Source organism: Drosophila bipectinata, unplaced genomic scaffold (assembly GCF_030179905.1).
Source record: "Drosophila bipectinata strain 14024-0381.07 unplaced genomic scaffold, DbipHiC1v2 scaffold_207, whole genome shotgun sequence".
NCBI lineage: Eukaryota > Metazoa > Arthropoda > Insecta > Diptera > Drosophilidae > Drosophila > Drosophila bipectinata.
Genome location: NW_027222851.1, coordinates 2,415 through 17,500, shown reverse-complemented (window position 1 = coordinate 17,500; position 15,086 = coordinate 2,415). Strand labels below are relative to the sequence as shown.

The window sequence follows — 15,086 nt, the reverse complement described above, 5'->3', positions numbered from 1 at the left end:
TGCGTGTGTACTTAGACATGCATGGCTTAATCTTTGAGACAAGCATATAACTACTGGCAGGATCAACCAGAATAATGTTTATATCTTTGATATATTTCATTTTCATATTGATATATAGAAAATAAATATTGCAAATATTTGTATAAATTAAAATATTAACGAATTTGGCCAATTATTATATGGCATTCAATATTCGTTCATTTATTAAAATATATATATATATATATATATATTTATAATATATCCCTCGGGTGCCCAACGCATACACCTCAGGGTATATTTTTTTCATGGCTTTTTCTTAAACCCTCGTTTGTGTTAGGGTATTTATATGAGCGGGCGGTCTTTTTATTTATATAAGCCTTCTTTAATATTTTTTTTAATAAAATACAATATTATGCATATATTTAATTCTAAAATATCTTTATATTTTCACATACAACAATTTGTATATATTCACATATATATATTTGCTTAATTTTATAATAAAATTATCGCATATGTATTGATAATAAATTTAAAATTTATTTTCTTTGTATATAAAAGTCTAGTTTTATATGATATAAAACTAAGCACTTTTTAATTTTCATATATTTATATATTTTCATATATATAGTTTATTCATATTTATTTATACAATAATAATAATAATAATATTACTACTATTATCATATACGTATATGAAATTAAATTTAATTCCATATACTTACTAGGATATAATAAAAAGAAATTTTTATTTGCCTAGAACCAGAAATTAACGATAATAATTGGAAACTTGTCAAATTATAATTTATAATAAGACGTAGACGCTTCAACGATATTATCTAAGTATACAATATAGTGTATATATAATATATAATATAGTATGTTATATTATATAGATAGGCTTACACCACCTACCATATATACCTTTTTGACCACACTTTCGTCAAGCTGGGTATTTATTTGCCTTCTTTCCCTCACCTAAAAATACTCATCGGTATTTTAGTATATTCATATAATATAAATAATATACTATATTGGTAGGACGACACCACCTACCCTATATACCTTTTTGAACACACTTTCGTCAAGCTGGGTATTTATTTGCCTTTTTACCCTCACCTAAATATACTCATCGGTATATTTCAGTATATTTTAGTATATCCATATGAATATGTATATCCATATCCATATCCATATCCATATCCATATGAAAATAATTTAATATTTCCATATTTATTATAATATAATAAATATTATTATATTATATATTATATGGTAGGCTATCCCCATCACCTACCATATATTTCATATACATATAAATATTTTCATATCCATATATATTTTTTTATATTCATATATTTTCATATATGTTATATGCATATGTATTCATAACCATATGCTCATATATTAATACTGGCGGTCTTCTGTTTAATATAATATTATTTTAATATTATATTGGCAGGCTGAACACCACCTACCCTATATACCTTTTTGAACACGGTTTCGTCAATCCGGTCATTTATTGTATGGGAAGTATGACTTTCCCACACATATTTGGATATCCATACGATTGCATATCCATATGAAAATATTTTTAATATTTTTAATATATTTTTAATATTTCCATATTTAATATAATATAATTAAATTATTATATTATATATTATATGGTAGGCTATCACCATCACCTACCATATATTTCATATACATATAAATATTTTCATATCCATATATATTTTTTTATATTCATATATTTTCATATATGTTATATGCATATGTATTCATAACCATATGCTTATATATTAATACTGGCGGTCTTCTGTTTAATATAATATTATTTTAATATTATATTGGTAGGCCGAACACCACCTACCCTATATACCTTTTTGAACACGGTTTCGTCAATCCGGTCATTTATTGTATGGGAAGTATGACTTTCCCACACATATTTGGATATCCATACGATTGCATATCCATATGAAAATATTTTTAATATTTTTAATATATTTTTAATATTTCCATATTTAATATAATATAATTAAATTATTATATTATATATTATATGGTAGGCTATCACCATCACCTACCATATATTTCATATACATATAAATATTTTCATATCCATATATATTTTTTTATATTCATATATTTTCATATATGTTATATGCATATGTATTCATAACCATATGCTCATATATTAATACTGGCGGTCTTCTGTTTAATATAATATTATTTTAATATTATATTGGTAGGCCGAACACCACCTACCCTATATACCTTTTTGAACACGGTTTCGTCAATCCGGTCATTTATTGTATGGGAAGTATGACTTTCCCACACATATTTGGATATCCATACGATTGCATATCCATATGAAAATATTTTTAATATTTTTAATATATTTTTAATATTTCCATATTTAATATAATATAATTAAATTATTATATTATATATTATATGGTAGGCTATCCTCATCACCTACCATATATTTCATATACATATAAATATTTTCATATCCATATATATTTTTTTATATTCATATATTTTCATATATGTTATATGCATATGTATTCATAACCATATGCTCATATATTAATACTGGCGGTCTTCTGTTTAATATAATATTATTTTAATATTATATTGGCAGGCTGAACACCACCTACCCTATATACCTTTTTGAACACGGTTTCGTCAATCCGGTCATTTATTGTATGGGAAGTATGACTTTCCCACACATATTTGGATATCCATACGATTGCATATCCATATGAAAATATTTTTAATATTTTTAATATATTTTTAATATTTCCATATTTAATATAATATAATTAAATTATTATATTATATATTATATGGTAGGCTAACATCATCACCTACCATATATTCCATATACATATAAATATTTTCATATTCATATATATTTTTTTTTATATATTCATATATTTTCATATATGTTATATGCATATGTATTCATAACCATATGCTTATATATTAATACTGGCGATCTTCTGTTTAATATAATATTATTTTAATATTATATTGGCAGGCTGAACACCACCTACCCTATATACCTTTTTGAACACGGTTTCGTCAATCCGGTCATTTATTGTATGGGAAGTATGACTTTCCCACACATATTTGGATATCCATACGATTGCATATCCATATGAAAATATTTTTAATATTTTTAATATATTTTTAATATTTCCATATTTAATATAATATAATTAAATTATTATATTATATATTATATGGTAGGCTAACATCATCACCTACCATATATTCCATATACATATAAATATTTTCATATTCATATATATTTTTTTTTATATATTCATATATTTTCATATATGTTATATGCATATGTATTCATAACCATATGCTTATATATTAATACTGGCGATCTTCTGTTTAATATAATATTATTTTAATATTATATTGGCAGGCTGAACACCACCTACCCTATATACCTTTTTGAACACGGTTTCGTCAATCCGGTCATTTATTGTATGGGAAGTATGACTTTCCCACACATATTTGGATATCCATACGATTGCATATCCATATGAAAATATTTTTAATATTTTTAATATATTTTTAATATTTCCATATTTAATATAATATAATTAAATTATTATATTATATATTATATGGTAGGCTATCACCATCACCTACCATATATTTCATATACATATAAATATTTTCATATCCATATATATTTTTTTATATTCATATATTTTCATATATGTTATATGCATATGTATTCATAACCATATGCTTATATATTAATACTGGCGGTCTTCTGTTTAATATAATATTATTTTAATATTATATTGGTAGGCCGAACACCACCTACCCTATATACCTTTTTGAACACGGTTTCGTCAATCCGGTCATTTATTGTATGGGAAGTATGACTTTCCCACACATATTTGGATATCCATACGATTGCATATCCATATGAAAATATTTTTAATATTTTTAATATATTTTTAATATTTCCATATTTAATATAATATAAAAATTATTATATTATATATTATATGGTAGGCTATCACCATCACCTACCATATATTTCATATACATATAAATATTTTCATATCCATATATATTTTTTTATATTCATATATTTTCATATATGTTATATGCATATGTATTCATAACCATATGCTCATATATTAATACTGGCGGTCTTCTGTTTAATATAATATTATTTTAATATTATATTGGTAGGCCGAACACCACCTACCCTATATACCTTTTTGAACACGGTTTCGTCAATCCGGTCATTTATTGTATGGGAAGTATGACTTTCCCACACATATTTGGATATCCATACGATTGCATATCCATATGAAAATATTTTTAATATTTTTAATATATTTTTAATATTTCCATATTTAATATAATATAATTAAATTATTATATTATATATTATATGGTAGGCTATCCTCATCACCTACCATATATTTCATATACATATAAATATTTTCATATCCATATATATTTTTTTATATTCATATATTTTCATATATGTTATATGCATATGTATTCATAACCATATGCTCATATATTAATACTGGCGGTCTTCTGTTTAATATAATATTATTTTAATATTATATTGGCAGGCTGAACACCACCTACCCTATATACCTTTTTGAACACGGTTTCGTCAATCCGGTCATTTATTGTATGGGAAGTATGACTTTCCCACACATATTTGGATATCCATACGATTGCATATCCATATGAAAATATTTTTAATATTTTTAATATATTTTTAATATTTCCATATTTAATATAATATAATTAAATTATTATATTATATATTATATGGTAGGCTAACATCATCACCTACCATATATTCCATATACATATAAATATTTTCATATTCATATATATTTTTTTTTATATATTCATATATTTTCATATATGTTATATGCATATGTATTCATAACCATATGCTTATATATTAATACTGGCGATCTTCTGTTTAATATAATATTATTTTAATATTATATGGCCGAACACCACCTACCCTATATACCTTTTTGAACACGGTTTCGTCAATCCGGTCATTTATCGTATAGGAAGTACGACTTTCCCACACATATTTGGATATCCATACGATTGCATATCCATATGAAAATATTTTTAATATTTTTAATATTCGTGAGTTTTTAAATAGGGACAGAAGGAATCTCTTGAATTGAATCATGCGCGTCACTAATAAGATGACGAGGCATTTGGCTACCTATGCGAAAGTAATTCAACTCCCGCCGTCTTAAGGTTTAAGACTTATAACAATATATGTTTAATATTTTTAATATCCGTGAGGTTTTAAATAGGGACAGAAGGAATCTCTTGAATTGAATCATGCGCGTCACTAATAAGATGACGAGGCATTTGGCTACCTATGCGAAAGTAATTCAACTCCCGCCGTCTTAAGGTTTAAGACTTATAACAATATATGTTTAATATTTTTAATATCCGTGAGGTTTTAAATAGGGACAGAAGGAAATCATGCGCGTCACTAATAAGATGACGAGGCATTTGGCTACCTATGCGAAAGTAATTCAACTCCCGCCGTCTTAAGGTTTAAGACTTATAACAATATATGTTTAATATTTTTAATATCCGTGAGGTTTTAAATAGGGACAGAAGGAATCTCTTGAATTGAATCATGCGCGTCACTAATAAGATGACGAGGCATTTGGCTACCTATGCGAAAGTAATTCAACTCCCGCCGTCTTAAGGTTTAAGACTTATAACAATATATGTTTAATATTTTTAATATCCGTGAGGTTTTAAATAGGGACAGAAGGAATCTCTTGAATTGAATCATGCGCGTCACTAATAAGATGACAAGGCATTTGGCTACCTATGCGAAAGTAATTCAACTCCCGCCGTCTTAAGGTTTAAGACTTATAACAATATATGTTTAATATTTTTAATATCCGTGAGGTTTTAAATAGGGACAGAAGGAATCTCTTGAATTGAATCATGCGCGTCATCAGATGACGAGGCATTTGGCTACCTATGCGAAAGTAATTCAACTCCCGCCGTCTTAAGGTTTAAGACTTATAACAATATATGTTTAATATTTTTAATATCCGTGAGGTTTTAAATAGGGACAGAAGGAATCTCTTGAATTGAATCATGCGCGTCACTAATAAGATGACGAGGCATTTGGCTACCTATGCGAAAGTAATTCAACTCCCGCCGTCTTAAGGTTTAAGACTTATAACAATATATGTTTAATATTTTTAATATCCGTGAGGTTTTAAATAGGGACAGAAGGAATCTCTTGAATTGAATCATGCGCGTCACTAATAAGATGACAAGGCATTTGGCTACCTATGCGAAAGTAATTCAACTCCCGCCGTCTTAAAGTTTAAGACTTATAACAATATAAATGAAAAATATTATTTTCATTTTTCACGTCACTAATAAGATGACGAGGCATTTGGCTACCTAAACGAAAGTAATTCATCTTCCGCCGTTATAAGGTTCTTATAACAATATAAATGAAAAATATTATTTTCATTTTTCACGTCACTAATAAGATGACGAGGCATTTGGCTACCTATGCGAAAGTAATTCAACTCCCGCCGTCTTAAAGTTTAAGACTTATAACAATATAAATGAAAAATATTATTTTCATTTTTCACGTCACTATTAAGATGACGAGGCATTTGGCTACCTAAACGAAAGTAATTCATCTTCCGCCGTTATAAGGTTTAAGACTTATAACAATATAAATGAAAAATATTATTTTCATTTTTCACGTCACTAATAAGATGACGAGGCATTTGGCTACCTATGCGAAAGTAATTCAACTCCCGCCGTCTTAAAGTTTAAGACTTATAACAATATAAATGAAAAATATTATTTTCATTTTTCACGTCACTAATAAGATGACGAGGCATTTGGCTACCTATGCGAAAGTAATTCAACTCCCGCCGTCTTAAGGTTTAAGACTTATAACAATATATGTTTAATATTTTTAATAAACTTGCCATGTTAAATAGGGACAGAAGGAATCTCTTGAATTGAATCATGCGCGTCACTAATAAGATGACGAGGCATTTGGCTACCTATGCGAAAGTAATTCAACTCCCGCCGTCTTAAGGTTTAAGACTTATAACAATATATGTTTAATATTTTTAATATCCGTGAGGTTTTAAATAGGGACAGAAGGAATCTCTTGAATTGAATCATGCGCGTCACTAATAAGATGACGAGGCATTTGGCTACCTATGCGAAAGTAATTCAACTCCCGCCGTCTTAAAGTTTAAGACTTATAACAATATAAATGAAAAATATTATTTTCATTTTTCACGTCACTAATAAGATGACGAGGCATTTGGCTACCTAAAAGAAAGTAATTCATCTTCCGCCGTTATAAGGTTTAAGACTTATAACAATATAAATGAAAAATATTATTTTCATTTTTCACGTCACTAATAAGATGACGAGGCATTTGGCTACCTAAACGAAAGTAATTCAACTCCAGCTCCTTTAATGTTTAAGACTTATAACAATATAAATGAAAAATATTATTTTCATTTTTCACGTCACTAATAAGATGACGAAACAGTTAGTAGGCCACAATTAGTAGGGAAACGTGGACAACCCGTGATAAATCCTTATATGCTTTCTTAGATATAGCATATAAAGATTTTTTATACTAAATATACATATTTACACATGCATATTTACATTTTTTTTATATTTCGAATCATCAAGCAAAGGATAAGCTTCAGTGGATCGCAGTATGGCAGCTGCTCAACCACTTACAACACCTTGCCCGTTACAAAAGTCGTTTACAATTGATTCTAGGCTTTGTCATTGTATTAAATAATGTTTTCATATGTAACTAGCATGGCATCAGGTGATCAAAGATCCTCCCAATTTACTATGTTACAAATTACATTGGCATCACATCCATTGTCGTTTAAAATATAAATAATAAACTTTAAATGGTTTAGAAGCCATACAATGCAAATTGCCCCTTATTTAATTGCAGTCCAGCACGGATACGACCTTAGAGGCGTTCAGGCATAATCCAACGGACGTAGCGTCATACCACTGTTCGCTCGAACAAGTATTGTGCCATTGGTCCGTACCTGCGGTTCCTCTCGTACTACGCAGGAATGCTGTCGCAACAACGTTTTGTCATTAGTAGGGTAAAACTAACCTGTCTCACGACGGTCTAAACCCAGCTCACGTTCCCTTGCATGGGTGAACAATCCAACGCTTGGTGAATTTTGCTTCACAATGATAGGAAGAGCCGACATCGAAGGATCAAAAAGCGACGTCGCTATGAACGCTTGGCCGCCACAAGCCAGTTATCCCTATGGTAACTTTTCTGACACCTCTTGTTAAAAACTCTTTAAACCAAAAGGATCGATAGGCCGAGCTTTTGCTGTCCCTGTGTGTACTGAACACCGAGATCAAGTCAGCATTTGCCCTTTTGCTCTATGTGGGGTTTCTGTCCGCACTGGGCTGGCTCTGCGCAACTTCCGTTATTATTTGAGAGATGTACCGCCCCAGTCAAACTCCCTACCTGGCAATGTCCTTGAATTGGATCATACCTGAGTAATTGGAGTTATACCAAATTTTCAAATCGATAATACATGAATGCATCTCTCATTAAAGAATTTGTTTGCGATTATATAACAAACTCGTGATACTTTGATCAAGAAGCTTGCATCAAAACCCAATACCATAAGATATAATAAATATATCCGTATAATGGCTAGGAAATGATACACGTTCCATTTAATCAAGTAAGTAAGGAAACAATAAGAGTAGTGGTATTTCATTGTCGATACCAAACCGAAGTCTAATATCTCCCACTTATTCTACACCTCTTATGTCTCCTTACACTGCCAGATTAGAGTCAAGCTCAAAAGGGTCTTCTTTCCCCGCTAATTATTCCAAGCCCGTTCCCTTGGCTGTGGTTTCGCTAGATAGTAGATAGGGACAGAAGGAATCTCGTTAATCCATTCATGCGCGTTAGATGACGAGGCATTTGGCTACCTTAAGAGAGTCATAGTTACTCCCGCCGTTGACCCGCGCTTACTTGAATTTCTTCACTTTGACATTCAGAGCACTGGGCAGAAATCACATTGTGTCAACACCCGCTAGGGCCATCACAATGCTTTGTTTTAATTAGACAGTCGGATTCCCCAAGTCCGTGCCAGTTCTGAATTGATTGTTAATTGATAATCGTTATAATTAATAAGAACTAATTGGTTTGACCCAACTAGTATTCTTAAAAATTTTAGCAAGAAAGTTCCACAATTGGATACGTAACTAAACTATCCGGGGAACAAGTTACAACCATAAATGATTATAACTCTATTTACCCAGAACGAGCACATAAACCATATTATTGTTTCCCAATCAAGCCCGACTATCTCAATCTTCAGAGCCAATCCTTATCCCGAAGTTACGGATCTAATTTGCCGACTTCCCTTACCTACATTATTCTATCGACTAGAGACTCTTCACCTTGGAGACCAGCTGCGGATATTGGTACGGCCTGTTGAGAAGTTTGCGTATCCCCACCATAAATTTTCAAGGTCCGAGGAGAAAATATCGACACAACAGTATATGTCATGCTCTTCTAGCCCATCTACCATATCTCTCTGCGAAAGACTTCCATGGTAGTACGACTATAAAACAGAAAAGAAAACTCTTCCGATATCTCTCGACGGCTTCTTTATGGTCGTTCCTGTTGCCAGGATGAGCACGAGGCCCATATTTAATAACAAACGGATACTCAACAGGTTACGGAATTGGAACCGTATTCCCTTTCGTTCAAAATTATTCAAGTATATAATTTTCACAATAATTGTAATATTTATTTTTACTTGAAAATTTTCGGCTTTCGCCTTGAACTTAGGACCGACTAACTCGTGATCAACCACTGTTCACACGAAACCCTTCTCCACTTCAGTCCTCCAAGGTCTCATTCGATTATTTGCTACTACCACCAAGATCTGTACCAATAGCAGCTCCATGCAGGCTTACGCCAAACACTTCTACGCATACCATTGTACCTTCCTACTCACTAAAGTTTCAAAATTTATATTACAAGTAATATAAATCATCTACTTTAGCGGTAATGTATAGGTATACAACTTAAGCGCCATCCATTTTAAGGGCTAGTTGCTTCGGCAGGTGAGTTGTTACACACTCCTTAGCGGATTTCGACTTCCATGATCACCGTCCTGCTGTTTTAAGCAACCAACGCCTTTCATGGTTTCTGCATGAGTTGTTAATTTGGGCACCGTAACATTACGTTTGGTTCATCCCACAGCGCCAGTTCTGCTTACCAAAAGTGGCCCACTGGGCACATTATATCATAACCTTAAACTTCATATCAAGAAAGTTAAGGTTCTTACCCATTTAAAGTTTGAGAATAGGTTAAGATCGTTTCGACCCTAAGGCCTCTAATCATTCGCTTTACCAGATAAGATTATTTTATATAACATTAAAATGCACCAGCTAGTCTGAGGGAAACTTCGGAAGGAACCAGCTACTAGATGGTTCGATTGGTCTTTCGCCCCTATACTCAATTCTGACAATCGATTTGCACGTCAGAACTGTTTCGGTCTTCCATCAGGGTTTCCCCTGACTTCAACCTGATCAAGTATAGTTCACCATCTTTCGGGTCACAGCATATCTGCTCAAGGTACGTTCCAGTTAGAGGCATAAATAATATAAATATTATTATACATAACTATATAGAACGCCCCGGGATTGTGTTAATTAACTATAAAATAGTTAAAAAACTAATCCCATTAATAGTCAAGTTAATTACGCTATTAGGTTTATATCCCAATAACTTGCACATATGTTAGACTCCTTGGTCCGTGTTTCAAGACGGGTCCCGAAGGTATCCTGAATCTTTCGCATTGTTAATCATACAAGTGCATATAATAAACACAAAAATCAATGATAATTATGCCATTATATAATTCCGAAAAATTAACGCACTGTATTCTTATTATCTATCAACACTTTATCAAATTAATGACATTTATCCTATGTTAAAATGCAAGCATAATAATTTGAATAAACTATAAGTCATATTTTATGATAAATTATATATGTTAATAGATTACAATGTCCTTATATGGAAAAAATGCACACTATTTCTATAATATTATTTAAATATTATAACTTTAATGATGAATTTTCCATAATGGATATTCAGGTTCATCGGGCTTAACCTCTAAGCAGTTTCACGTACTATTTAACTCTCTATTCAGAGTTCTTTTCAACTTTCCCTCACGGTACTTGTTTACTATCGGTCTCATGGTTATATTTAGTTTTAGATGGAGTTTACCACCCACTTAGTGCTGCACTATCAAGCAACACGACTCTTTGGAAACATCATCTAGTAATCATTAACGTTATACGGGCCTGGCACCCTCTATGGGTAAATGGCCTCATTTAAGAAGGACTTAAATCGTTAATTTCTCATACTAGAATATTGACGCTCCATACACTGCATCTCACATTTGCCATATAGACAAAGTGACTTAGTGCTGAACTGATTTCTTTTCGCTCGCCGCTACTAAGAAAATCCTTGTTAGTTTCTTTTCCTCCCCTAATTAATATGCTTAAATTCAGGGGGTAGTCCCATATGAGTTGAGGTTGTATAAAGCAATGTATATATATATATAAACAATATATCTCTATGAAGAACAATATATTTGATATATTTTCAATTTTCGCATCTTTAAATAAGAGACAATTCTAGTTAAAAAAAATTTAATTTTTTTTATGCTAGACATTTCTCAGTATTATTTGAATTGAAAAAAGAAAGAATTGTATATCTTCATTTTTTCTTTTATAAATATTTGAGATAATTGCTTTTATATTTAATATTATGAATATATAAATATATCCAATAATATACCATATGCATATCATTATAAAAATATATAATAATAAGCAACTTTATTAGCATAGTCTTACAACCCTCAACCATATGTAGGCCAAGGCACTATAAAATTAATTAAAGTACATAACAGCATGGACTGCGATATGCGTTCAAAATGTCGATGTTCATGTGTCCTGCAGTTCACACGATGACGCACAGTTTGCTGCGTTCTTCATCGACCCATGAGCCGAGTGATCCACCGCTTAGAGTTTTATAAATATATATAAATATACAATTCGTCAATTATGTTTTTATTGAAAGAAATTAAAAATACACCATTTAACTGGCATATATCAATTCCTTCAATAAAGTTATTTTTATACCTAAAATAATTGTTGCGAAATGTCTTAGTTTTATATAATCAATATAAATATAATTTATATTGTTTTAATATTATATAAAGCATTAACCTGTATATCAGGTACAACAATGTATATTTTAGGTGTTGCATTTATCAATGTATGCGCATAATTTAATATGAACAATACATCACGCAACGCATGTATATTAATTAAATATACACGCAATTTATATTCAATACATTCGTCTATATTTAAACATAACATATGTTTAATTTTTTTATATACCTAAAATAATTGTTGCGAAATGTCTTAGTTTTATATAATCAATATAAATATAATTTATATTGTTTTAATATTATATAAAGCATTAACCTGTATATCAGGTACAACAATGTATATTTTAGGTGTTGCATTTATCAATGTATGCGCATAATTTAATATGAACAATACATCACGCAACGCATGTATATTAATTAAATATACACGCAATTTATATTGAAGACAACAAATGGTCTATATATTCAATATAATATATATGTCTTTTATTTTTGGGTAATTTTTATTTATATATTTATATATAATAAATATTTTAATAACGGATAAGATTCATTCAATAATGATCCTTCCGCAGGTTCACCTACGGAAACCTTGTTACGACTTTTACTTCCTCTAAATAATCAAGTTCGGTCAACTTCTGCGAAACAACCGTAACACACAAGGCGTCACAGTGATCACGTCCGGAGACCTCACTAAATAATTCAATCGGTAGTAGCGACGGGCGGTGTGCACAAAGGGCAGGGACGTAATCAATGCGAGTTAATGACTCACACTTACTAGGAATTCCAAGTTCATGTGAACAGTTTCAGTTCACAATCCCAAGCATGAAAGTGGTTCAGCGGTTTACCCGGACCTCTCGGTCTAGGAAATACACGTTGATACTTTCATTGTAGCGCGCGTGCAGCCCAGGACATCTAAGGGCATCACAGACCTGTTATTGCTCAATCTCATTATTGCTAGACGCAATTTGTCCATTTAAGAAGCTAGTATCCTTATAATGGGACAAACCAACAGGTACGGCTCCACTTATATAAACACATTCAAACACAATAAACATTTTACTGCTACCATGAATGAAGGCTATATAAGCTTCAACACCATAATCCTGAAGATATCTATTTAATATATTTGAGTCTCGTTCGTTATCGGAATTAACCAGACAAATCACTCCACGAACTAAGAACGGCCATGCACCACCACCCATAGATTCGAGAAAGAGCTATCAATCTGTCTTACACACTTATGTTCGGACCTGGTAAGTTTTCCCGTGTTGAGTCAAATTAAGCCGCAGGCTCCACTCCTGGTGGTGCCCTTCCGTCAATTCCTTTAAGTTTCAGCTTTGCAACCATACTTCCCCCGGAGCCCAAAAGCTTTGGTTTCCCGGGAAGCGACTGAGAGAGCCATAAAAGTAGCTACACCCAATTGCTAGCTGGCATCGTTTATGGTTAGAACTAGGGCGGTATCTGATCGCCTTCGAACCTCTAACTTTCGTTCTTGATTAATGAAAACATCTTTGGCAAATGCTTTCGCTTAAGTTAGTCTTACGACGGTCCAAGAATTTCACCTCTCGCGTCGTAATACTAATGCCCCCAAACTGCTTCTATTAATCATTACCTCTTGATCTGAAAACCAATGAAAGCAGAACAGAGGTCTTATTTCATTATCCCATGCACAGAATATTCAGGCATTTGAATCCTTTTTTAAGCACTCTAATTTGTTCAAAGTAATTGTACCGGCCCACAATAACACTCGTTTAAGAGCACTAATGCAGGTTTTTAAATAGGAGGAACATATGAAAAAATACAAGTATTTAAACATATATAAGAACTCCACCGGTAATACGCTTACATACATAAAGGTATAGTACTAACTACAATTGTATGTTGTACTACCCGTATGAAGCACAAGTTCAACTACGAACGTTTTAACCGCAACAACTTTAATATACGCTATTGGAGCTGGAATTACCGCGGCTGCTGGCACCAGACTTGCCCTCCAATTGGTCCTTGTTAAAGGATTTAAAGTGTACTCATTCCAATTACAGGGCCTCGGATATGAGTCCTGTATTGTTATTTTTCGTCACTACCTCCCCGAGCTGGGAGTGGGTAATTTACGCGCCTGCTGCCTTCCTTAGATGTGGTAGCCGTTTCTCAGGCTCCCTCTCCGGAATCGAACCCTGATTCCGCGTTAACCGGTGCAGGGATGGTAGTCCTAGATACTACCATCAAAAGTTGATAGGGCAGACATTTGAAAGATCTGTCGTCGGTACAAGACCATACGATCTGCATGTTATCTAGAGTTCAACCAATATAACGATCTTGCGATCGCTTGGTTTTAGCCTAATAAAAGCACATGTCCCATAAGGTTCATGTTTTAATTGCATGTATTAGCTCTAGAATTACCACAGTTATCCAAGTAACTGTTAACGATCTAAGGAACCATAACTGATATAATGAGCCTTTTGCGGTTTCACTTTTAATGCGTGTGTACTTAGACATGCATGGCTTAATCTTTGAGACAAGCATATAACTACTGGCAGGATCAACCAGAATAATGTTTATATCTTTGATATATTTCATTTTCATATTGATATATAGAAAATAAATATTGCAAATATTTGTATAAATTAAAATATTAACGAATTTGGCCAATTATTATATGGCATTCAATATTCGTTCATTTATTAAAATATATATATATATATATATTTATAATATATCCCTCGGGTGCCCAACGCATACACCTCAGGGTATATTTTTTTCATGGCTTTTTCTTAAACCCTC

At 31.6% G+C, this 15,086-nt stretch overlaps 4 non-coding genes across 4 annotated transcripts in view; all 4 read right to left on the bottom strand.

Moving 5' to 3' along the window:
* Positions 1-73, bottom strand: part of LOC138927241 (small subunit ribosomal RNA) — a 1,995-nt gene extending 1,922 nt beyond the window's left edge. Inside the window, exon 1 of the ribosomal RNA XR_011443768.1 lies at positions 1-73. This exon is cut by the window's left edge and continues 1,922 nt beyond it. This is a non-coding gene — a ribosomal RNA (small subunit ribosomal RNA).
* Positions 74-7,718: 7,645 nt separating this feature from the next.
* LOC138927249 (large subunit ribosomal RNA) lies at positions 7,719-11,658 on the bottom strand. Its single transcript, XR_011443775.1, has one exon. It is a non-coding gene; the product is annotated as a large subunit ribosomal RNA (ribosomal RNA).
* A 320-nt stretch (positions 11,659-11,978) lies between these two features.
* LOC138927252 (5.8S ribosomal RNA) lies at positions 11,979-12,155 on the bottom strand. The gene has a single exon (XR_011443778.1). It is a non-coding gene; the product is annotated as a 5.8S ribosomal RNA (ribosomal RNA).
* A 705-nt stretch (positions 12,156-12,860) lies between these two features.
* LOC138927244 (small subunit ribosomal RNA) lies at positions 12,861-14,855 on the bottom strand. The gene has a single exon (XR_011443771.1). It is a non-coding gene; the product is annotated as a small subunit ribosomal RNA (ribosomal RNA).
* Positions 14,856-15,086: the final 231 nt, after the last annotated feature.